Here is a 26,632-nt window from a genome sequence, read left to right on the forward strand (position 1 = left end):
CAATTTCACAGGGTCAGGAAAATCAGCCCAATTCACAATTTTTACTCAATTTTTCCTGTCTAAATATACAACTGTGAAGATTTTGGTGGTTATTAAGGATGTGAAAAACGTTGTTCATGAGTGCAGTGACATTGCATAGTTTTATTTGCAAACTCCACATTTCCAAAACAGATGAATATCAGATTGATAGTAACTGACCTACAAGAAAACAAGGCGAGTGAGAGACAAGCAGAAGCCAGCATAAGAATTGAAAAGGTGTCAGTGTGTTTAAAGTAGAAAATAACACCCAGCAATAAAGCCAAGTGCAAGAAGAGAGGAAAGCAAGAGAGACATAGAACAACCAACCTTTAAGGATGTTGTTTGCAGTATGTACATGAATATGTTTGTGGTAAGACTCCTTGGTAATTTGTAGCTATCTGCATTGAAGAATAGATGTCTGCAGGACTGCTTTTTTCTACTGGGATTTTCCCTTCTGAACGTTTGTTTTATGGCCTAGAGGTAGTCTTGCCTACAGAATAAACAGGTCCTTCTCTGTTGCACTTTGTTGGGCATTTCTGGGGATTGTTCATAGCCTAGCTCTATTTTGAGCAGGGATTTATGATCACCTTCCCAGTCAATTAAAATTCTAGTATTGCTAAGGCAGAATTCAGTTAATGCTAGTTGGAGCTTCTGATAACAGAAAGAATAGAGTGGTTGCAGATCCTAGAGAGTTTCTATCACTATTGAGTAACTTTCATTTCTGTTCTTGCTTGATGCTGCTTTTTGTTGCATCTTACTTGCAACCCTTTCTTTTCTTTTTCTGTTGAGAGGGTTGATGATTTTTCAATGAATTGGCAGTAAAAAATAAAAAAATAATAAAACAACAAGAGTAGAAAAAACCCCAGTTGCAAACACAATGGCATTAAAATACAATTCAGGTTTTCCATTCTATCATAAATTTTATTTCCTTTGCATCAAGAAGTATTGTGAGAGTGTGTGTGGTTGTCACTTATCGACTGGAATACATTTTCCTGGAGTTTTATTTTGCATGTTTTCAAGACTACAATTACATATATTTCTGCACATATCCTGTGTCTTGCTATTTAAAGGAAACGAGAACAACTGTCCACATAGCTGTGTTTTTAGTGTTTCCCCCTCTACATGTGAGATAAATGGAAGAAAAGCCATGGGCAATTATTGTGGAAGTTGAAAGTGAAAGTTTCTTTAATAAGAAATGGTTGTGGAATTATACAATTGCGAAAGGAGAATGAGTGGGTGCAGTCTCTGATGTGTAATTACTAATGAATACTCTGTATTCCTTGTGGAATAGAGACACAACTGTGAAATTAAATAGTCGATGCCTCTTTGATGAAAGCGTTTGCAGCCACTAGTGTCCTTTATCAAAATACTGTGAACCTTGAAGGAACAACGAAAAGAGCAAGTCTCAGCATCAAGTAAAGCAACCTGAGTGGAAAACTACAAATGGCTTTTTCTCTGGGAAATTTGTTTATAATGCGTTCCAGTAGCAGAAACCTTTTGCCTGGGAAAATGGTGGGTGAGGTTTTAAAAGCAAGCATGGGGCCGCTGAAGTTATGACCAGTGCTATAAGGTAGATGGACAGCAGATAATAAAGCTAAGTGTCATATTTGTGTGAGGGTTCATATGAAAATGCTTCTATTGCAGAACTCTTTCTGAGGGCTGAGTTTTCAGCGAGGTGTGTGTACATAAAGGAGAAATCCTCTCAGTTCACTAGCTCATTCAGTCACAGCTTTTGGGCAGAAAAAATGAATAAATGTTACAATGTCAATGGAAATCTGGGTTGTCCACTGTGCTGACAAGATACCTGCTGTCCAAGAATAGCAGAAGCTATGAAAAATCTTTTGAAGTCTTTAGGAGATGCCATGGGTGAGCACTTTACAGGAACATGTTAATTACATACTAATGAATGCCAGAGTGGAATGGAAGGATAGTGTGTTGTATATATATCCTAGATATAAGCTCAAATCTGATTTTTGTGTACCTTCATTCTTCTTGTGATTTTAGTCGTGTTTTTAGAATGTTTAATGGTTTGAATATCACCATTTTTTATTTATGTGGATATGTCTATATGATGCCAATTTTTTTCTATCAAAACTCATATCTATAAATGAACTAAGACATTCATTTCAGAGCTTGGAAATGGAAAGAAAGTGGTTATAAGGACAATATTGTCTTGTGTTCTAGCTACAACCATTTTGGTTATGTGAACATTGACTAAGTCATTCAGGGTGCCTGGTTTCAGTCATGCTCTCCACAAACTGAATGTATTAAGAAACATATTCATGAAGGTGGTTAATCATCTTCCAGCAATGCATGGTGTTCTTAGCTCTGCTCCTGAAGGACACTTGGCCAGTCTGTGCATTAGGAAGGTGCTGGGAATGCCTGATGAAGCTGTGGCATTTTAAAGCCAGAGCTGTATTAGCTTTTTCCAAATGCGCCATGAGATGGCAGCAAAAGCTTTTGAGAGAATTTTGTACTTTAAATTATTTGTTACCTTGTAAGAGAACTTGATCATAAATCCGTCGTTTATAATGCATCCTACAGAGTATATGCTGTATGGCTTCATGAAATGTAAGGTTTCTTTTTCAGACCCATTTTACTCTTTGTTCAATTTCTTCTTTTGACATCTAGCATACTCCCTTTGTTTAGTAGTATTTGAAAGAAATGGACAAGGAAAGCTTATAGTTTTAGTTGGAAGGGATTAAAGATTGTATTATTCCAACTCTCCCTGCTATAGGTAGTGATACCTTTCTCTAGTAACCAAATTGCTCTAAGTCTTTTGTAATTGCCTTGGTCACTACCAGGGATGGGCATCTCTAGCTTTTCTGAACAAGCTGTTCCACTGTCTCACAACCATCACAGAGAAGAATTTGTACCTAATATTTAAATGTACTCTCAATTTAAAGCCATTCCCCCTTATCCTATTACTACATACCCGTGTTAAATATCCCTCTCCAGCTCTCTTGTTGCTCTTTAGGTATGGGAAGGTATTATATGAGCTCCCTGAGGCCTTCTCTACTTCAGCTGTTTTTTTAGAAGATATGCTCCATCCCTCTGGAACCCTGTGGCCTCCTCCAGCAAGCCTATATTATACTTTGGATCCCTGAGTATAACTGGATGCAGTATAACTGGATGCAGTACAACTGGATGCAGCACTGCAGGGGGTCTCTCCTGAACTGAGTAGATCAGCAGAATTCCCTCCCTCTTCCTTCTGCCCAGGGTGCTTTGAATACAGCCCAGGACACAATTGGCTTTTTCTGTTGCAAGTGCACATTCCTAATTTGAGTTGAGGCCCTCATCCAGCAGCATCCTTAAATCCTTGTCCCCAGGGCTAATGTCAGTCCCTTCTCCACCCAGACTGTACTTGCTCTTGGGATTGTCCCTTGCACTTAGCCGTATTCACATTCATGGTTTTTACAGAGACTCTACAGACTCACCTCTCTACCACGTCCAGGTCCCTCTGGACGGCACCCCATCCCCTCAGCCTGCCAACACCTCACAGCTTGGTATCATTGGCGGACTTGTTGGGGATACCCTGAATCCCAGTCTCCAAGTCACTGACAAAGACATTAAACAGTGCCAGTATAGGGGGTTATTCCTTGCCAAAAAATGAGCATTACCTCTGTCAAAAATGTATTTATGCTCCACCACTCTCTCTCCACCAGAGAGAGAGTAGAAAGTGACCAGATGCAGGAAACCATTTTTGCATTTTGCATTTGTGTAGTTATGGGAAAATAGTTAAGGAGGAAATTGAAACTTGGTTTTGTGTGATTTTTTTGTTTGTTTTTTTTGTTAGGTTTTTTTTTGCTGGGGGGGTTGTTTTTGTTTGTTTGTTTATTGTTTTTTTCATCAACTATAACTATCACGTAGAAATTTGGAATAAAAAAAATTGTGGGAATAGAAACAGAAGTTCTTTTCAGCCATGTGGTGACATTATGTGCACCCTTGATGATAATGGGATATGGAAAGAATGGCATGTTCATGACGGTGAGGAAAAACAGAAATGTCTCCTACCCCTTCCCACTGTTCATCCTGTTCTTATCACAGGTATTACTTTTAGCCCTTTCTTCTTAGCAACAGTAATGAAAAGTAGGTGAAAAACCATTAGCAAAAATGCGTTCTTATCATACAGAAAAATGTTCTTAAAGACAATATTGTACATGACTTGCTCAAGAACAGCATTTTTGAAAGAATTGGTTATGATTGCAGAGGTACAATGCAGGAAGCAATTTAGGATTCTTCATATTGGTTCTCTGACATGCTGGTGAGGAAGCTGATGAGGGCCTATGTTGCAAAGGCATCTGCCATTTAATTTATACTGATAGACAACTGGGACGTCAATCCAAACCAATCTTCTTTCAGTTTCAAGTCAAAATCCTGTCACTATATGCTCTTGTATAAAGTCCATTCAAAAAGTCTTCACATACAACATGTTTGAATATAAAAAGAATGGAATGTATTTTGTCCTAGGAATTTTACTAATAATTTTTTAGAAAAAAGCAAGTAATTATTTGAGGCTTCCGTTAAATTTTTTGCTGCTAGCATTGGGTAAGGTCATAAAGGGGTGTCTAAGTCCTGAAAATTATCACTGAGGCTGCTCAGTCTGCAGTTTAGCAGCAGACAAAATCCCTGGTCCTGTTTTCCGCCTTCTCCTGTGTGGCAGATCGGCTTTTTGCTGTTACCGTGAAAAATGGATTCAGGAAGATGTAAATGTGTTTGGTTGGCTTTTTTTCTTCCCTGGGAGTTTTCATCTGAACCTGTACCCATCTCCCTTTCATCACGGAATTGTGGCCATGATTTATGCCATGATTAGACATATCACCTAGAGGGGAAGGGCAGACAAGTGAGTGGAAGATTTTTGTTGGTTTAAATATTGCAGCTTCAGAGTGCCTAAGGCCAGAGGGATGTACACAGATTTCCTGGTTCCTAGAGGCCTTATATTCTAATCCGACCACTTCTTTGTCCCCTTTTCTTAAAAGTTTGTAAGCATTTTCTTGTATCTCTGTAATACCAAGGATGCCAGCTCCCTGCACTGTGCAGAATCAAGTTTTGTACCTTTGGGCACTGGCTTGAAACATCCTTGGGCAAAGGTAAAGCATACAGTTATTGTGCAGAGATATGTACAAAACCCAGCCACTCATTATTTACAATGTAAATTCTCTTCCCTTTGTGTTATGTCCAGCATTTCAAACATATTTTTCTGTCTCCTTTTGTAAAACAAAAAAATAACATGACACTTATAGAGAACTCCTTCCATGAGTGGCATAGATTTTCACTGAAGTATTCTTTTCTTGCCTTCATTTTAAACTTAAAACCAAGCGAATACTTCTGTGACACAGTAATGGAGCTGGTATGAGAGGATTTGTCTCCAGAGACGGCAGTGCATTTTCAGCTCTATCATCCTGAGGTATTTCATCCTCTGTGAAAATTGTTTCATAATTCAGTCCGTCCATTCTTTGACTTTTATATTGTGATATGACCTGATGCTGTAGAGAGGGATGGGGAGACGGATTTATTTATGAAGACTCAGATTTGAGCTTGGAGTGGAATTATAAACCTAATCACACATCCGTCTGTAGCTGTTGGATGGAGTCTCTTCCCATTATCCTTCCCACCTTCTCTATGTCTTCATAAATTGACACAGTGAGGAAATCCTTCTATCTTACACATTTGTTACACAGGTCTGCAAAAATATCTGTGTTTTTTCCTCTGAAGATTTTCATTGAAAGGGAAGAAAACCACCTCACATCTGAAACAATATATATTTTAAATATTTTCTCTTCATGCTCATGCCAGTTAATATGGCGTCAAAAGTACACTTGGATAATCTCTTGTAGAAAGTATAATTCTTTTCCTTTTCCACTTCCAAGCTGATTCTTAATGTTTTGCCTCAAATACTCCTCTCCTTAATCTCAGACAATGTTCCTATAATTCATGAATACCTTTAGCTGGTCTTTGTCTGGAACACAAAATCTTCAGATCTTCTCTTGCCTCCTGAATTGTTCAGAATCATTTTTTAGTATTTGATATTATGATTTACAGAAGGTGGTGTGATTCCTAGTTGCAGAGGCAAAGGTAACAGTCACTAGAACCCATACATAACGGAAGTAAAAGCAGGCTGGAATGGAAAGTTGGGATTGACAGGGAGATTGTGAAAAACAAGCTTGCATCTTGAGAGTTGTTAATTTTACACTTCTCTTAATACTCATATCATGCCATATTATTTTTGCCATAGCCATGCATGAAAACAGCGGCAGAAATAAAATAACCAGGAACCTTCTTTGTGCCAAGACTGGACATAGGAGCCCCAAGACCTGTCTTTTGTCCTTCCCTGAAGGTCTATGGTCCTAGAAGGGAATGGAATGTCATATGAAAAGCAGAGTTAAGGACATTGAATTAAGGGCATTCAACTGTAATATGTGGGAGCAGAGGAACCCGCCGGTCTCGAGATCCTGGTTTTACCCTGGAGACAAGATACTTCTCTGTAAGTGAAAGAAAATGTATCGCTCCCAGGGATCTTTGAGTTAGTTATGTTAAACTGTTACGCTTCATTGGTGTTCCCCCCTGCCGTCCCACCCCGATACAGGTATCCCGGTCTCCCCCACCCCTCTCCTCCCCTATAAATATCCTGGGTTTTCCCCTGTTCGGCAGAATAGCTGTTGTCGGCTCCCTTCGCTAAAAGCTCTGCCTGAATAAAGGTTAGTGCTTGGCGGAGCACCAGATCAGCTTTCTCGACCCTTCTTCCCATGTTGCCTGCACGCTGTTGAACCGCAACAGCTGAGCTGAAATCACTCACCTGGGCGAAGATGCACACAAGCGCTTCGGGCCAGCCCTTTTCAAGGCTGATTTTCCAAGGAACTCACAGCGCTCCGGCCCCCTCCGTCGCAGTAGTACTCTTTTCCAGGCTGTGTTCCATACTGCCATAACCACCCTGGGACAAGCAGGACACATCAGGCTTGTAGGTTGTATTCCTGTTTAATTTTAAAGAGTGTACAAGAATTTGCAGGTTTGTCGTATGGCTATATGTCCTGATTTAAGGCAAATTTGGGAGAAAACCTGCAATGGGGCCCCCCAGGGAAGCAAACCCACGTGACCCCTTTCTCCTACCCCCCAACTGGTTCGGGAAGAGATTTCCCTGAGAGAAGTGGAAGAAACCTGTTTATTTCACAGGCACAGCACTACCCAGCAAGAATGAACGAGATCAAATTTCAGAACTTCTTGGCGTTTGGAAGAGATGACAATCTTCAGAGGGTCTCTTTCCTGTGGGTGTTCATTCTGTTATCAGTCCCTCTGGCGCTGGAAAATGCCCAGCCTGGACTAGGTTCCCGGTAGTCCACGGGTGCAAGCTCCCGGTGCTCCCCCGAGTCCCCAGTTCAGAGCAAGTTCGATTCGTTTCAGAAAAGGGAGAGAAAACAGTCCAGGAAGACCTTTCTCCTTCGGCTAGTTGGAAAGCAATGGCAATCTGTCTCTTGTTGTCTGTCTGTGCTGTAATCAAAACTCCCGATGCGGGAGGAGCAAGCATAGTCTCTGATAACAGACTCGGTGCTTCTTTTCCACTCACTTTTACTCTTAGATAAAATTTTAATAATACAAAACCTGTGTCTGGGTTAGGTGGATGAATGGGGATACAATTTAACATCATAATCATCCCAGGACACTATACTTTAATACTATCTATAGTTTTCTTTTGCATGTGTGAGCACAGCTCTACCACCCAGAAAAAAAGAGGTGTCCAGAGAAGTTGTGGATGTCTCGTCCCTGGAAGGTTCAAGGCCAGATTGGATGGGACTTTGAGCAACCTGGGTCTAGAGGAAGATGTTCCTGCCAATGGCTGGGAGATTGGAATGATGGAGCTCTTTTGGTCCTTTTCAAGCCAAACTGATCCATGATTCTAAAGCAAAGGTTGGTGTTTGGGAGCACCTCCACAAGTTGTCTGAAGAATTTTGCCAGTTGCTGGCAGAACAGAGCAGAGATTGGCAGACTCACAAGCAAGGAAGAGATTCAGTACCTTTCTCTTGAAAGAGAGAACATTGACTTGTGTGATAATTTTAGGTGGATGACTAAATTTGGCCTTTTAGACCCGCAGCTGAAAATTCAATTTAGGTAACTAGTTTTCATACCCTGCTTAAAAGTATTTTTTTTCTGCTACCACTAATGTTCCTCATGTTGATGGTCTTTTTACTAACGAAGTGTAGAAATGCTCAGCCTACTCTTCATTTCTGTTGGCTCTGGGTTATGAATGCATAAAGAGAAGACTGCTTTTTGTTTAAGGGTACATGTTCTACCGTGAGATAGACTGAGTGTCTAACCCTGTTGCAGGTTACGATGAATTATGGTATAGTCCTGAGACATACTCTGAGCTACAGAGTGTTAGTTTCTACCCCTGACTCCTCCCTTGCAATGTTTCCCTATTGGTTATAACTTGTAATTCTTTCCCTTCTCCCACCCTTCAAAAAGTAGCATGGGATCAGTCTCTCTTTCCTCTGCCCCAGATTCCCCTTGAATAAAGCTGTGACTTTGTCCTAGGAAGGAAAAAGCCTTGGTTTTATTCTCGAAGTCCTCGCTATTAATATCTCCTCCTCTCTCTGGAACACAGCTGGGTGGACTGCGGATGCAAGGGAGTAGGAGGACATATATACCTAACAATTGGTGCCTCTGTATGAAGAGCCCTTTTTAGCTCCACATGAAAGACTGAAAGTCCATGAGTGGGTTTGGAAGTTTAACGAGGTTTATCAATTACCTTGCGAGACACACGCTGTTTCTATACGGCTGTAAGATTGCAAGGAGGGGGTCAGGAACCCTTCGAAGCATTGGAGAGTTAACCCCAGGATGGATGGGGTCTTCATCTTACTGACAGACATACCCAGGGACACAGGAACAGTGACTGATGCAGGTGCCGGGACCGCGCAGCCATGGGTGGCAGTGGTCATAGAGTGCAGCGCGTGGAGCCAGCCCAGCCCGAGCAGCGCTGAGTGGTGCCCCCGGGCCAGTGGTAGTGGTGGGCACCAAGCCGAAGTCTGCAGGCGCCGTGGTGGAGCCGGCCATGGCTGGTGCCCAGGGCAGCGAGCGGAGGCGGGGGGTGGCCCCCGTGCGGTGTGGTTGCTCGGTGCTATGGCGCACACCACGCAACCTTCTCAGTTCCCGGCTCGGTGCAGGGGAAGATGAGCTCCCTGACCCCCTAACCCCTGTGCGGTTTAACCCTACTGCTGCTGGGTGTCTGCCTTTACTGTGAAAGAAGATAAAAACGAGTTGTGCTAACAGCTTTTTAACAGCAGAAATGGGATCAATGCTGTTTGCACCCCAAAAGAATTTGGAATCCAAATTACAAGATTTTAAGTACCACAAATGTTAAGATTGCTAAAAATAAGCTGAAACATTTTATCTCATGACTGTCCATAACGTTCCACAGCTTGACATGCTAGATGCGGATTCTGTGCCTGCATGGGATAGGATAGTTAACACTTAGAGGAGGGAGACAGATTTGCTTCAAAGTATCTTGTGGTTTTTCTTTTAGTTTTGAAATAATTGGTTAGCAGAAACAGAGAAGTGCAAAAATAGCCACCACAGTCTCCGTCAGTTTCCCCTAACGCTTCTTCCATACCCTCTGCTCCAGAGAAAGACACAGAGAAATGACCAAGAAACACAGGAAATGCACTTTGATAATGCCATTCCTGATCCTATGGGTCTTTTTCTGCCCCATTCTCTGGTGGTATCATGCAAACCACCAGAAACCCTTCCCTGCAATCTGCTAACCCAGTTATGATCTCTCAGTTACACTGTTCCAATGGCAATGATGTCATCACATGGCTGGGGTCCAAGGTGGCTCTGGCCATGTGCTGGCAAGGCTGCATGGTGGGACCTTCACCCCACCCCCCTTCCCCTTCCTATAACCCCTTCCGCCCATCTGTCCCCATTCACAACTTTCCTTTCCGCAGACATTCCTCCCCTCTCCAACATGCTTCTGCCCTGCATGACATCACCCTGAAACCCCACCTCCAGATGTTCCAATCCTAGTTCCCATGCCCCTGCCCCCTGTCCCCACGGGGAAAGGGGGGGGTGGGAGGGACAGCCTTACCCCTTGCTCCCGCGGGCGGGGCAGTGGGAGGGGTGTCCCAGCCCTACCTCCCTGTGAGGGGGAATAGGCCTTCTCCCAGCTCCTGTGGGGGTGGGGTTGGGCCCCTCCACCGACCCCGTGGTGGAGCGGGACCTCTTGGGCCCAGTGGGGGAGGGGGTGGATGGGGAAACTGTCTTGGTTCTTGAAGACAGGTGTCTGCTAGGGAGAGCAGGAGCCTCCCTTGGGATCAAAGATCTCCCTAAAAGCATTTTTCTGATCTAGGGCTGTCGTGGTTTTAAACCAATAACTAAGACAATTACTTATTTCTTGCTGTGAGATATGGATTAGAACAAGAGCAAAACAGGCATACAACTTAAAAGGGAAAAAAAGAGAAAGTTTATTGACAAACTACAAGAATAAGAACACCAGAATAAACTTCCAGAAAAACCTTTTAATCCTCTATCTACCCACTATTCCCTTGTTCACATGACAACAGAGACAAAAACCTTGGAACTTTGATGGTTAAAACAGTCCCAATTCTTGCTACAGTCTTTTCACCAGTCTTTGTAGAGAAAGAGAAGTTTCTTCCTGTTAATTTATGGAGTCTCTCACAAGAAAACTATTTTTGTTATAGTTTTCCATTGCTCTAATGTTAGCTGCCCAGAGCTGCTATTATTAGAGTTCACTCCTCCCATTTTCACATCACTCTGAAGTGTGTATGGGCCATGAGTCTAGAGATAGCATTTTTAAGGATAAGTTATTCAAACACAAAAAAAGTCTTCTTCATCTGTTTCTGTGAGCTTCACTAGAAAGCAGTTTTCTCATTGCCTCTCAAGGCTTCAAATCTCCCAGCACTTCACTATACCATAATTACTCTACTTTTTACTCAAATTTACACTTTGAACACTTTATTCCTCTCTAGACCCTGTATCATGAATTAAAGGAGTTCTTTTCAGGACTTCATTGTCCATCTCCATAGTTTTAACAGAGAGATATTTCAGCTTAATTAAAGCATCTTCTTAATTCTCTACCTTTCCTGAAGCTTCTTTTCTTTCCTGTCACTGGTAGTTTATAAAGTCTCTTTTCATGTTGATCACTCTTTTAAAAACGAGATTCACTTAATAAATTATAAAAAGAATTTAATATAAACAAAAGACAATTAGGAGACAAAAGAAATAAAGCAAAGGGTTAAAACAGCCGGGTGCCCTGGCGCCTTGCCAGGAACACACCTGGTATCTTGGGAACACCCTTTTTATCCCATCCTTGCTGTGAGAGGTTAATGCATATTCAAGCATGTCCCCTCCCTGGTTCTACCTTCTTGGATCATGTTATTTTCTGCTGGTCAGCATAATTTTTGCTGCTTATCGTTATTCTAGCTGGTCAGTATTATTTTGGAGTTTGGTTTCCTTTTTGCTGCAGATGGTCACTTCTTGATAACAGCCTGGGCCCCTCATCCTTCCCCTGAGGGCAGCTGGTCTTCATATCTTCCGCTGATAACAGTTTGGGTTCTATTGTTCTCCTGATAACAACTTGGGCCCCAGTGTCCTTGCCCTCTGGGGTTTCCTTGCCTTGTACCTAGGAAATTCTTTTAAACTTAAGACTTGTTAGCATAGCTAAAAGGTATTTAATATATAATATTCATCTGTGAAAGCCAATATCACAATACAAATTTATAACACTCTCTCTCTCTCTCTCTCTCTCTGGATAAAAAGATTAATCCGCAAGTCTCATCTGGGTAATGAAAGAGTTAAAATCTTGCCCAGGCTTTTGTAGATGGTTCGGAGATCTCTGCCGAACAGGAGCTGGAGCCGTCTGTGACGGAAGGTTCCTCATAGCTGCTCTGGAGAGTGTAGTCGCTGCTCCAATCCGCTGCAAGTCCAGGGCCTCTCTCCTTCTTCACTCGGCAGTTTCTAGTGAATTCAGCAACAGCAAAACCTGCAGCCAAGCCAGAGATCGGCTCGGCCCGGCCTGGGCCCGAGGAAAACTTTCCGCAGGCCCCCCCCCCCCGCCCCCTCTCCCGGCCGGGAGACGGGGCAGGCCTGGCCCCATCCCCGCCCGGCCGCATGGCCTGGGCAGGGACAGGAGGCCTGGAGCTCCGCCACCCTTCACAGCCAGGAAACAAAGAGAACCCAGAGAACTCTGCTTTTACACTTTAAGGTAGGGTTCACAAGTTGATCCCACTTTTCAATGGCCTAAACTGCTGTCAATTCCCAGCAATGACCGATAATTGGTCAGGAGAAAAGACTCCAAGCACTTCCCAGCAACTCCAACTCCCTTAAAGGTAAAGTAACTCCATGACAAGGGCCCGAATGGAAAATTGGCTAGTGTCTATCCGTTTGTCACTGACTACAGGTGACCCCTGTGGGGGAGAGACACCATGTCCCAGTGGGGAGTCAAACTAACCATTCCTGAGATCCCCCAGGATTTTTAGAGGGGGCCACTGTGGAACGCTACACCCAAAATTCAACATGGGTGGATGACAATCCAGTGTGGGTAAATCAGTGGCTTCTCAGTAAACAAAATCTCAGGGCCCTCAAAGAGGTTGTGGAGGAACAATTAGCCAAAGGCCACATAGTAGAAACAATTAGCTCTCGGAATTCCCCCGTATTAGTAATAAAAAAGCCAGGGAATGATAAGTGGGACCCCCTTCAGGATTTGAGAGAAATAAACAAGAAAATTGAGGACGTGGGGTCACTCCAACCAGGACGCCCTCTCCAACGTTCCCACAAAATTGGCAATTGGCAGTTCTGGACATCAAGACTGTTTCTTCCAAATTCCCCTACACCCAGCAGATGCACCACGGTTTGCTTTCTCAATCCCCACATTTAACTGGGAAGCCCCAATGAAGCGATACCACTGGAGAGTATTACCTCAGGGGATGAAGGCTAGTCCCTTTATCTGCCAGTGGTATGTGGCCTCATTATTATCCCCTGTTCGCACTGAAAAAAGAGAAAGCCATCATTTAGCGCTACATGGGTGATGTGCTAGTGTGCTGTCCCAATGACACTATACTCCAACACACACTTGACCTAGTAGTTAAAGTTTTCACCTCTGCTGGATTCCAACTGCAGGAGGACAAAGTTCAAAGGATGCCACCTTGGAAATACCTGGGCCTGGAGGTCATCGTGCGGACTGTAGTTCTGCAGAAATTAGAAATCATTAGTAATCCTAAAACTCTAGCAAATCTCCATTCCCTGTGCAGGTCCTTGAACTGGGTCAGACCCTGGCTAGCTCTCACTAATCAAGACCTGAGCCCCCTGCTCAATTTATTGAAAGGGGAGAGAGAGCTGCTTTCTCCCAGGGAACTGTCTGCAGAAGCAAAAACTGTAATTGAAAAGGCTAAAGCACAGAGGGCCTTGAAAGAAAGACAGGCACATCACTTCAAACCAGAGCTGCCTTTCAAATTTATTGTCCTGGGGAAACTACCGCACTTACATGGGTTGATACCCAATGGGCTAAGGGGCAGAGAGATTCACTCTTAATCATAGAGTGGGTCTTCCTCTCCCATCAACGACCCAAAACTATCACCAAGCCACAAGAGCTGATGGCTCAGCTGACTCAAAAGGCCAGAGTGAGGCTGTAGGAACTGGCCTGTTGTGACTTCGTGTGTGTGCACCTCCCAGTCAGACTTTCTAGGGAAGGAAAACACTCCCTTGAGAAACTGACCAAAGAGATGTTTGAGCACCCACTGCAGAGCAATGCTAATGTTCAGTTTGCTCTGGACAGCTACAGTGGGCAAATATCAGTCCACGCATCATGGCACAAATTGTTTCATGAGGAATTCCACCACATTCCTTGTGAGAAAAAGAGCCGACAGCTACTCAAAGCTCTCACAGTGTTCACTGATGCATCTGGGACATCCCACAAGTTGGTGATGACTTGGAGATATCCTCAGACTCAGCACTGGGAAGCTGATGTTGAATTTGTGGAGGGGTCACCCCAGATAGCTGAACTGGCCATGGCCGTGAGAGCCTTTGAGAGGTTTTTGGAGCCAATCAATTTGGTTACCGACTCAGCTTATGTAGCAGGAGTGGTGTCCAGAACAGAGCAGGCAGTTCTCAAGGACATTGAGAACAAACATCTCTTTAGGTTGCTCTTCAAACTAAGTTATTTTGTTTCAACCTGAGACCATCTTTTCTATGTGATGCATGTGGAGTCACACACTGATTACCCAGGTGAAATTGCAGAAGGGAACCACAAAGTTGATTCCCTTGCCACCCCAGATGAAAAAGTACCTCTCCCAGATGTATTCCAGCAGGCCAAGCTGAGCCACCAGCAATACCATCAAAACGTGCCAGGACTGACGTGTTAGTTCCAGCTGACACAGGATCAGGCTAAAGCCATTGTGGCCACCTGTCCCAGTTGCCAGCTCCAGGCTGTGCCATCACTAGATATCGGGGTTTACCCCCGAGGCCTTTTGAGCTGTGAAGTGTGGCAGACGGACATCACACACATTCCCAGTTTTGGTTGCCTTAAACATGCACATGTGAACATTGACACATACTCAGGGGGAAGTGTATGCTTCTGCTCATGGAGAAGAAAAAGCTATACATTCTAAACAATACTTGGTACAGGCCTTTCCAGTGCTCGGCATCCCTAGGGAAATTAAAACAGATAATGGCTCAGCATATAAATCCAAGGAATTCCTTGAATTTGTCCAGCAGTGGGGAGTGAAACACAAAACCGGCATCCACCACTTCCCCGCAGGTCAGGCTACGATTGAGTGTACCCACCAGATGCTCAAAAAAGTCCTAACCAGGCAGGGCAGTGGGACAGTGTGGATGTCTCCACAGCAGAAGCTCTGCAAAGCCATGTTTACCATCAATTTCCTGAAGAATTCATTTGAAAACATGAGTCGTCCGGTGGCTCGGCATTTTAACAGTGGTGATCAATTTAAGTTGTCACAGCATCCGCCAGTTTTAATCAGGGACCCAGAAACCTGTCAGACCAAAGGCCCCTATAATCTTGTCACCTGGGAGCACGGCTACGCATGTGTGTTCACCCCTACAGGCCCCTGATGGATACCACAGAAGTGGGTAAAGCCTTTTGTTCCCAAAAACCCAGCTCCAGCAGAAGGAGATGGAAAACAAGTGGCCATTGCCTCCAAGAGAAGACGCTGCCAGGAAGAGCAAGAAGAAACCTTCGTGGCCTCTGGTTACTCTCTGACCTGCACACCCTGACTGTAATCATGCCTTATAAATGTTTGTTTCTTTTTCTTTTAGAGAAAACTTACCTCACACTCAAATTCAAGATGAACCCTATCCCTGCAGTCATCTTGCTCACGCTGGGCAGTTTGACAACTGCCTGTATCGTCCCTCAGCTGCATCAGAACATTTGGGTGACCCTGGCACAGACACTCCAGCAAGAAAATATCTGCCTGTCTGCTGCTGCAGCAAAGGACCCTATGTCTACCTGCCTGCTAGGAATTCCACTGCAGACTTGGGAGTTTCCAGCTGGCCTTGACACTCCCAAGCCCAACACAGTTCCCAAAGCACACAGTGCCCAACCACAGATAACTTGTGGGTGGCGAGCTGTGGTACTTAAGAACTGTGTGGAAGAGTGGTTACCAAAACTGCCCAAAGCAGGTAAGGAACCCCAAGAATTAGAGCTGTTGGGTTCCTCCCCAGCACCTTACTGTGTTCACTTCTTTTACAATGAAGCCTGATGCTAAACTCCTTAACAATATAGTGCACCTTCAAGAAGAATTTACAGCAAAAAAATGGTGTGGTAACCTAAGTCATGTTAACAGGCAAACCTCTCCACTCACATCCAAAAAGCCTCCCCAAGGGTCTATTTCTAATTTGTGGATGTAGAGCCTGGGCAGAACTCCATCTCGGCTTTGAGGAGGGCCTTGTACCATAGAACGACTGTCCCTGCTAGCACCCAACCAAACTCAAATTATCAAATGAATTCAGAAAGGCAATTCAACTAGCAAAATCCATAAAAGGAATGCTGATGAATTAGACCCAAATTGTGATTCTGAAATTTTACATTGAGCAAAATCAAAAAGAATTGTTACATCCATATTCCTTCCATGGGTTGCAACTGCCAAAGCACTAGATGAATTGGGACATCTAGAATGTTGGGTGGTTAAGCAGGCCAACTTAATGTCCACTGCCCCCAGTTCCCTTCTAGACGATGAAGAGAGCATCAGACAGGCCACACTCCAAAACAGAGCGGTCATAGATCTCCTTCTGCTGTTACATGGACACAAAAGCCAGGAATCTGAAAGACTTTGCTGCCTAAACCTGACCTTGAAAGCTCCCAGTGTCCATGGAGCCCTCCGAGAGATGAAGAGCTTGATTGGACAAACGAAACAAGAATCAAAGGACTGGTTTAGCAAGCTGTTCAAAGGCTGGTGACTCATATGATGGTGGACTTCAATAGTTAAAACAATTCTGTTTTTTGTTGTTTTGTTCCTAATTGTATTAGTATTTGGGATTATTCATTGTTTGATTCTAAAAGCTCTCAGTGGTTTAACCTCTACTACCTCAAAAGGTAACCACATGGAACTAGCTGACCTAAAAGAATCTAATTGGCCTACCAATTATGAGTGGTGGACAAACTCACATTCTATGTCAAAATAAGCCCCAAACCCTTCTTTTATCTTTGTACAACAAAAAAGGGTGAGGTGTTGCAGTGTATGGAAAATTATGGTGTAATCCTCAGACATACCCTCTGAGCTACAGAGTGTTAGTTCCTATCCCTGACTCCTCCCTTTTAATGTTTCCCTATTGGTCATTACTTGTAACGCTTCCCTCTTCTTCCATCCTTCAAAAAGCAGCATGGGATCAGTCTCTCTCTTTTTCCTCTGCCCCAGATCCCCCCTGAATAAAGCTGTGACTTTGTCCTAGGAAGGAAAGAACCCTGGTTTTATTCTCAAAGTCCTTGTTATTAATATCTCCTCCTCTCTCTGGGACACAGCTGGGTGGACTTGTGGACGCAAGGGAGCAAGAGGACATATAAACATAGCATACCCCATTGTGTGTGTTTGAGACACATTAGGTGGAAACATCCTGAAAGGAGCATCCCCTCTAAAGAAGACAGGTTTCAGCATTCCCTCCCCCCACCACTGATACAATTGTAATTTCTTGGAGGAAAGTGAAAAAAAATGTTTACTTAACACATAGATTGCATGCAGCCATGGGAAAAAGAATGAATAATGTTAGATTTTAAAATCTTCTCTCTGCAGAGAAAGCTGATAGAATTTACAGTCCTGCTCAGGTTCTCCCAATGTCTGGAGCCAGGATGCAGCATCCCTGCTGGCCCCTGATCATGGTCTGTTTTCCGACCAGAGCTAAGCTGAACAGTTTCAGAAGAAACAACGGAAGTCAATGGAGAAAATATATACTCCTGAAAAGTCCTGGGAAAACTTCTTGCCTCAGCTAACAAAAAAGAATCTGGCTAAAAGCAAAGATGTACTCCCTCTCTGTGCTACACAACACTGCTGAGAGAACATGGAGGAGTATGTATGTTTGAACACAGACCAATGAAAGAATTCCACTGGCTTCACTCTGCTTTTGGACCCAGCTTAAAGTTACAAGACCCATTTCTGGGCATAAAGTAGACAATAGGGGATACAATATTATTGTAAAGTCATGACAAAACAACCATAAAGTCACCCATTGCTGTTGCAATGTATGCAAGGAATGCTCAAATCAAACGTACGATAACTTTTCTACCAAATTAATTTTTTTTCAGGTATTTCAGTTAAAGATGCCCAGGTTTTGGGCATATTTTTCCTGGGAAAAACAAACAAACAAAACCCAATCTGGCATCAGCTTAGTATTGCAACAACCTAGACAAATAGTAGGACCATAAGATAAAACATCCTGTAAGCGTGTGTGAGGGGATAGGAAAGATGAAGATGAAAAAGAGGAGGAAGCATAGCAGTATTCCATTCTGTGGTATGTTCACAAGGATTTACTTAAGCTAAGGAGTCAAAATATCAAAGTGAGAGTAAATGTTTTTGAAATAAGTCAAAACAATGCTGATGGAGACAGCTGAGTGCATTAGAGATAGTTTTGCAATGTGATATTTTCTTTCCTTACTGCTTGACAGTTCTGCATAGACTAATAATACACATGGCTGACACCCAGAAGATGATCACAACTTCAATAGGATGTGCTCTTATATATATTATTTACACTGCTATTCTGCTTTCATAAGAATCACCAGACTGCGGCCTTAACTAATGTTAAAAAAGTCATTAGTGGAGAGTACATATTATTTGCTGCACCAGACCTTTCTAAGAAGTCTATTGCCAAAGAAACATAGGGATTCACTTAAGAAGGCTCCACTGTTACATGCATAACTTATTTTCCTCAGGTAATGAATGCAGGCACTCAGAAAGTGCTTTTGGTTGACAGAGTCCAAGAAGAGTGTTTGCATCACTTAGGGATCCAGAGGAGCAGCAAAAGCTTCTGTAGAAAAGAGGCTATAAAATCACTTTGGAGTGAAAATAGCAAAAAGCAGCACTATGAAGTGAGCTCCTGATTGTTACAGATACACTGCTGGGTGGTTTTAATGAAGAGAGAATACAGATGAGTTTGGATTTAACAGATAAAGCAGATTTAGGTATAAGATTAGAAAATAAGAGAAAGATGAATGTGTGCACTGTAAAGCATAGGCCTTTGTCCTTAGCAGAGCTTTCTTGTTCCAAATGGATGGCATTTCCAATGTCATCTCAAAAGAAGTCCAAGCCAGCTGCTAAGCGCCTTCCTTCTTTGCCCCCTCGAGGTGCTCGCGCTTTCGAGTGGCCGGACGCGAACCGACGTTTTCTCACACACATGGTTTGTTCAGCCGGCTGCCAAGTGCTCCCGAGCACTGCATCCACTGAAAGAGGATGACCTCTTGCTGTTACATTCCCACATCTCCGGAGCTCTGGCTTCTGCTTTTCTTGGTCTTCATGCAAGCGGGAAGCTCTTCCAGGGCTTCTGGCAAAGAGAACGTGCGCCAGGATAACACATATTGGCCGGAGCTGACCCCTGCTACTTGCGCGAACACGGATTTGCAGCCCTCTCTTCTACACTTGGTTCGGCAGCCTTCTGTGCTCCACAGGGCATTTCTGTGCATCTCAGAGCCTAAGAGAAAGCTCAAGAGCTCCCGCAGAGAGCAGTAACAGCAAGAGGTAGCAGAACAAGGAAGCCACGACTGAACTCTTTCCCAGACCACAGCTAACATCAATTCGACAAGATGACGAGCAGCAATTACATTCCTCTTACAGTCCGTAAGTTTGGTGCACAAGCTTCCTTCTCACATTCTCACATCTCCAGAGCTCCGGCTTCTGCCTTTCTTGCTCTTAATGCAAGCGGAAAGCTTTTGCACTGCATCTGCCGAGGAGAACGTGTGACAGGACAGCACATATTTGTGCAGCTTACTCCTGCTACTGACGCAAGCACGGATTTCAGCACCCTATTCCACCCACGGTGTGAAAGGCTTCTGCGCTGTGCAGGGCATTTCTCTGCATCTGGGAGTCCAAGGGAAAGCGCAATTGTTGTTGCACAGAGCAGCAACAGCAGTAGGGAGCAGCAGAAGGATGTCGTGGCCGTGCTTCTTCCACAAGACAACTAGCGACTACTCAGCAAGCGGTCGAGCGGAAGCTATGTTCCACTTGCAGTCTGAAAGTTTCGTGTGCCAGATGCCTGCTAAACACTTTCCTTATTCGCCTGCCAGCAGCGCTCGTGCTTTCCACCGCCTGGATGCTGACCGGCACCATCCCACAGTCACACATGATTCGTTGGCCTGATGCCAAGAGCTCCGGAAAGCAGCTTCTGCCGAAGGAGGCTCGCCTCTTGCCATTACCTTCTCCGAGCGCCGGAGTCCCGGCTTCTGCATTTCTTGCTCTTAATACAAGCAGAAAGCTTTTGCACTGCGTCTGCCGAGGAGAACGTGTGACAGGACAGCACATGTTTGTGCAGCTCACCCCTGCCACTGACACAAGCACGGATTTGCAGCACCCTATTCCACCCATGGTGTGACAGGCATCTGCGCTGTGCAGGGCATTTCTCTGCGTCTCGGAGTCCAAAGGAAAGCGCAATTGCTGCCACAGAGAGCGGCAACAGCAGTAGGGAGCAGCAGAAGGAAGTCGTGGTTGTACTTCTTCCACAAGACAACTAGCGACTACTCAGCAAGCGGTCGAGCGGAAGCTATGTTCCACTTGCAGTCTGAAAGTTTCGTGTGCCAGATGCCTGCTAAACACTTTCCTTATTCGCCTGCCTGCAGTGCTCGTGCTTTCCACCGCCTGGACACAGACCGGCACTCTCCCACAGACACACATTGTTCGTTGGCCTGATGCCAAGAGCTCTGGAAAGCAGCGTCTGCTGAAGGAGGGTCGCCTCTTGCCAATACTTTCTCCGAGCTGCCGAGTACCCACTTCTGCCTTTCTTGCTCTTAATGCAAGCGGAAAGCTTTTGCACTGCGTCTGCCGAGGAGAACGTGTGACACGATGTCTTGGTTCTAGAAGACAGGTGTCCGCTAGGGAGAGCAGGAGCCTCCCTTGGGATGAAAGAATGTAGACCTCCTCCCTCCGAATTATTGTAAATTTGAAATCAAGGGGGCTTTCAGGCAGAGATTTGGGGAGAGGAATAACAATTCTTTACTAGTATAACCAGGCAAACAAACAAACAATAATTACAGCAATAACAAGAAAACAGAAACAGGGACCCCGTGACAGCTTTCTCGGCTGAGATGGGATGGAGGAGAGGCTTTGTTTCACAAACCCCTCGGGCAGTCAGTCCCGGTGCTCCTGCAGGGCTCCGAGGAACAGTCAGCTGGAACAGCAGGGATGAGCTGAGATCCTGGGCTGGTGGATGAGGTGTATCAGCAGCTCTGTGGCGGTGGCTGGCACTGCCACACGTCCCGGCAGGACAAGGGGTGCAAGGCCACCAACAAAGAGGGGAGAAGGAGAAGAAGCAGCCGCTCCGTCTGGGTGATGGCAAAATTCCCTTCTCTCCACCGCAGCAGCTCCGCGACGCAGCACACCAACGTCCTTCTCCGAAAAACCGAAAAAGAACCAGCCCAAAAACTGTCCCCACCCTCCTTTTCTGCCCCCTTCCCCACCCTGGGCCCGGCCACTCATTGTCCGTTGTGAGCACCCCTAAGTACTGGTAGTTAGGTTGTCCCAGCACATAATGGGTAAAAATTCCCCGGGCAGGCCAGAAGGACAAAACAAAAAAAGGACACCTAACCCTCAACACACGACAATGCATGTTTGTGCAGCTTAGCCCTGCCACTAACGCAAGCACGGATTTGCAGCACCCTATTCCACCCATGGTGTGACAGGCTTCTGCGCTGCGCAGGGCATTTCTCTGCGTCTCGGAGTACAAGGGAAAGCGTAATTGTTGTCGCACAGAGCAGCAACAGCGGTAGGGAGCAGCAGAAAGAAGTCGTGGACGTACTTCTTCCACACTACTCAGCAAGCGTGCGAGCGGCAGCTGCGTTCCTCTTGCAGTCTGAAAGTTTCGAGCGCCATCTACCTGCTAAACACTTTCCTTATTCGCCTGCCCGCAACGCTCGCGGTTTCCACCGCCCGGACACAGACCGACAATATCCCACAGACACACATTGTTCGTTGGCCTGATGCCAAGAGCTCCGGAAAGCAGCTTCTGCCGAAGGAGGCTCGCCTCTTGCCATTACCTTCTTCGAGCTCCGGAGTACCTACTTCTGCCTTTCTTGCTCTTAATGCAAGCGGAAAGCTTTTGCACTGTGTCTGCCAAGGAGAACGTGTGACAGGAGAGCACATGTTTGTGCAGCTTAGCCCTGCCACTGACATAAGCACGGATTTGCAGCACCCTATTCCACCCATGGTGTGACAGCTTTCTGTGCTGCACAGGGCATTTCTCTGCATCTGGGAGGAAAAGGGAAAGCGCAATTGTTGTCGCACAGAGCAATCAAGATACAACTTTTCACGGGATTAAGACTTTGCATAAATATTAATCCTTTTACTCTGTCTAGAGCTGTGAAGAACTTCATAATATAGGCCACTTCCTATTTTACATTTTAAGAGCATGAACTGCTTATAGTGTGTTTTTATAATGAAATGTGCACTGCTAATGTGATTTTTTTTCTTTTGCACAACACTTTAAAAATATTAGCTTCAGTTTCTGAGCTAATTATTAAAATCTGCTTTCTGTCAGAGAAAATGCTCAAAAGCACCTTCTGTGTTCATAGAAATAACGGTATTTTAAATAGGAACTATTCTTCTATTTTTTTGTCAAAAACTGAATGATTGTGCTGCACAATAATTTATATTATGTGGTATGCATGAATTATTTTATTACCATTTCATTAGATCTCTATGCAGTTTTCTGAAGCAAATGCCATTCATAAGCAATGAATGTTTGAATCAAGTAATTGCTCAGAAAACCTCCAGTATTATCCTGAACTAGGGATGAGGAGTCGTCTTTTTAGTACCGGCACGTCAGCAAAACAGCTCATCGCCCATTTACTGCCTCATTCCGTTGTGTTTCACAACCATGCTCAAGCTGTATAAAATGAAGAAAAGCAATCTCACTATGGGGGCCTTGACTACAAAAAGAAACCCACATCTTCTCTTCAGTGTCTGCAGCTCCTCATGTGCAATTTCCTGTACAGCACACGCTGTGCGGTACGCGATTTGAGAAAGGTGGACCGGTCCAAAAATAAACACAGCTACGGAATACATTTGATTGCTCTTCAGAAAAACAAACGACAATTAGCTGATTACAAAAATCATTCATCTTAAAAAAAAAAGTCTCTCACTGTGCTTAAGCCCCATAAATATCTAAAATTTGCTTGGATGCAAACTTCACCATCCGTACCGCTTGTGTCGCACAATAACCAGTTCCTGCTTCAGAGTAACTGAAGAAATGGCAATCATGATTTTAGATAAATATACTGATTGTCATGGGGCTGTAAATCTGTGGGGAGACAAAGTTCTCTTGCTGCAGAGAACAGGAAATACCACCTGTGTTTCCAATTACACTTGTCTGCTTGGGCAAGGTGGGATTTTTCTCACCCTTCAAAGCTACTCCTTTAGGAGAAACAATGAAAGAAGTTAGGACTGGGACACAAATCCTACCAAGCAGGTTTACACCAAATTTAAGGACTAACACCTAAAAAAATATATTTATCTATTCCTTCATCTCATCATCAAATAGTTGTGGCAAGTTGATCTTGTCCAGATGTGAGGACCCCACACCCAGCCAGCCACTCTCTCTCCACAACACAACAGGCTGATAAGATGAAAAAGCCCTTGAGTCAAGATAAAGACAGGGTGATTATTTTCCACTTATTATCACAGGCAAAACAGATCTAAGGATAAATTAGTTTAATGTAACACCAGTTAAAAATAAACAGGGATGATGAGGAAAAAAATTAAAAGAAAAAAGTGAAAATAACTTCCCCAGCCACCATCCCTTCTTTCCAGAGCAAACACCAATCCTTCATTCCCTATTTCTTTACCTCCTTCTCCCACAGCCGAGTGGCACAGAGGGCATGAGGAATGGGGGGATGTGTTTAACTAAAAAAGTGTCTTTCCTCTTGTTCCTTCCTCGTATTTCCCCTGTACTTCAGCAGGGATCTTCCTCATGGGCCACAGCCCTTCGGGATAAACCAGGAATGGGTCCCTCCAAAGGCTAACCTGATGTTTAATGTCTGACAGACAGGATTTCACCTGTCTTGAAGCTATGAGCTTGTCTCAAGCCGTTTCATTCCATTTAACTCCTCCTAGAAACAGTACACAAGCTTATTAAGTTCAAGTTTAGTTCCTCAAATCTCCAAGACCTTGACAACATTGGATTGGAAGCAGAAATAATGGACTAATTCTTTTGGCACATACTTCCTGAAAGACACTTCTGCAAAGTAGCTCACCATCTTGAAAACCACCCAAAAACTCAGTAATCCAAACTGCCTTAAAATAAAGCTATGAAGCAGGCAAATTCAGGCAATTACTCTAAGTAGTCCATGTCAAGACAGGGCTTGTGATAACAACTTGAGATGAATTAGAGAAAGAAAAAACGTGATGTGACAAAAATCACATTCCTGTCCATCTTCATATTTCTCCAAGCAAGCTCTTACCTGTCCATGTAATTAAATTACCAGTGATGTTACAAGCTCAGGAGCCAAGGACTTCATTGGCAGGCGTCAGTCACTTTCCAAGAGCCCTGTTCAAAGCTGAAAAAGACACCAATTGAACAATGACATGTCCTTGGTAGTGCTGGCAATGACAGAAGCTCTTTTCCAGTCTTTTAGAGACAAAGAAACCCTACATTTTCTCCACTTAGAAATAATCAACAACTTGAGTGTAGGTTGACTTTATCTCAATAGGTCACCTGATGCAATTCTATGGGTCTTGCTAAGGGGAGCCACCAAGTTTGCTGCTAACACTCTGCACCTCACGGCTACAATACAGGCTTCATACCAAAATAAATTATTTTTCTCAAGATGAAGTACATTACTCCTAGAACCATTTGAAATGTGCATTTTACCAGCTTTTACCTGTTCAGTTTTACAGATGAAAGTCATTGAAAACCTTCTGGGATGTTTCTACACTGCATTTCTCACACTTCAACCATAGCAGTAAAAAATTTCCTTGAAAGAAACAAAGATTGGCCAAAATAGAAATTCTGAATGATGCAGTAACTTGAAGGTATGAAGTTCATTTTAATGCAACTTCGCTTCTTCTCTTAAACACACTGAAAAGATATCATCCAAAGCATTTCCTTATGCAAAGAAAACACACAACAACTTCATTTCTCACACAATATAAGGCATTGATAAAATTTCAGCAAACATTCAGAACCAAAATGCATCTGCAATGTAAAATGGTAGAAGGACACCAATGAGAAGACTCAGATCTCCATTCTATAAAGGAAGGGGGAATTCATCTTTAAATTCTTTAGCTTATCAGATGTAGAGACACTGACAGTCTACAGCTCAAAAGTCACCTCTGCTAGAATATTCACTCTTTTTTTGCACTTCAAAATCCTTATTAAGGAGCAAGACCTCATAACTTCAGCTATAGGAAAACAACTCTTCTCTGTAGGTGAGAAGGCACTACATTCTCAGCTTTTCTTATCTCCAAAGAAACTTACACCTCCCCACATAATTCTCCACATCCAAGGAGACTGACAAGCACAGAAATCTACAGATGTAAGGATTTCAAGGCTCAGGAGGCCGAGCAAGTAGGATAACTTCTCCTGCTCAAGCATTCACAGTGCCTGGGTAATGTGCTCTGGTCCTGAGGCACCAGCTGGCTCTGAAGGAAAGAGCTCTACCACTCAACACTGGGACTTGCTCAGTAGAAGGAAGAGGTTAAAACTCATGTAAAATGACATTTACCACAGTAATAAAAGGTGGTTTATTAAACAGGGGCTACACCACAATACATTAACTTACCTACCCAAATAACTGGACAAGACAAAATCAATTTCTTCTATTCTTCTTGCCTTCAGGGTTTTTTTAAGCACTTCTATTATAGAAGAATAAATATATAGTATATACTGTATAATATAGACTTGTAAGAAAACATGGAATACATTCCAGGACTTCTAGTGCTGGTCAACTGACAGGCTAAGAGGCCTGCCATGCTAAATAACAGCAAACAAAATTGTTCCCCGTTTTTATCCCTGACAGAAGACACAACTCTCACACCTACAAAGGCAGGATATTAAAAAGACACTGTTAATATACATGGATACTTGAGTGATTAATTATGGCATCTCAAATAATTAAAACTAATGATGCCACGTTACTGAATTTTTAACAGGCTAATCTGCTATAAAACAATTCTACTTGGAAAAACAAGCTTCTCTTTTCTTATCATTAGCAGGTAAGCATTGAAAAAGATACAGCTCTAAAGTTTACAGCACATAGAGACATGTACACAGCCATGATTACTTCTTACAAACCTCAGCCATGAGTGTAACAAGGAAGTTTAAAACTTGGCATTTTCCACAGCAGCCATCATGCAAAGAAAACAGGAGCTTGTGAAGAGATGCATCACACCATTTCTGCAATCTCCTGTGTTTCCCATGAAGGATTACTGCCATGCCTTAGAACGTAAAGCTCAGTGCCAGCTTCCTTCGTTATTCGCTGATTGCTTGCTGCAATTTAAGATGGTACCAAAAAATCAGCTGAACATGTACCTTATGTTTTGGGGGTTCAGGATCTGTTGGTAACTTATTCCAAATCAAAACTTCCCTCACTCAATCCCCATTTCTCTTCTCTTAGCCCTGGCAGTATCAAGAGCCAGCATCAGAGCACAGCAAGTCTTTCAATCCTGAGAAAAACAAAAGGGAAGGGAACAAATCCCTCCCTCATCCTAACTCAAGGCATTCAGCATTTAGTCAGAGCTCACCACCACAGATGTAGCTAAGAAACAATAATCCAGCCCCACTCCTCCTCTCCTCATATCTGTCTGTCTAAAAGGAAAAGACACAAACACTTCTTTCCTTCCAGTCAGCCACAGGTGGTGATTGAATCGATGGCAGCAGACATCAGCCATCAAATAAAAAAGGTTTATGTTGGTACATTGCTAAATATTAGCAGGGTGACAAGCTAAAAGCCCTCTCTCTGTCC

The 26,632-nt window shown here is 43.8% G+C and overlaps 1 long non-coding RNA gene across 1 annotated transcript; it reads left to right on the forward strand.

Moving 5' to 3' along the window:
• The first annotated feature begins 11,996 nt into the window (after nucleotides 1-11,996).
• Nucleotides 11,997-20,724, forward strand: LOC147653186 (uncharacterized). The gene is made up of 2 exons (XR_015287026.1): nucleotides 11,997-12,229; nucleotides 17,265-20,724. It is a non-coding gene; the product is annotated as an uncharacterized LOC147653186 (long non-coding RNA).
• Nucleotides 20,725-26,632: the final 5,908 nt, after the last annotated feature.

This window comes from Cyanistes caeruleus, chromosome 5, assembly GCF_971803275.1.
Source record: "Cyanistes caeruleus chromosome 5, bCyaCae1.hap1.1, whole genome shotgun sequence".
Taxonomy (NCBI): Eukaryota; Metazoa; Chordata; class Aves; order Passeriformes; family Paridae; genus Cyanistes; species Cyanistes caeruleus.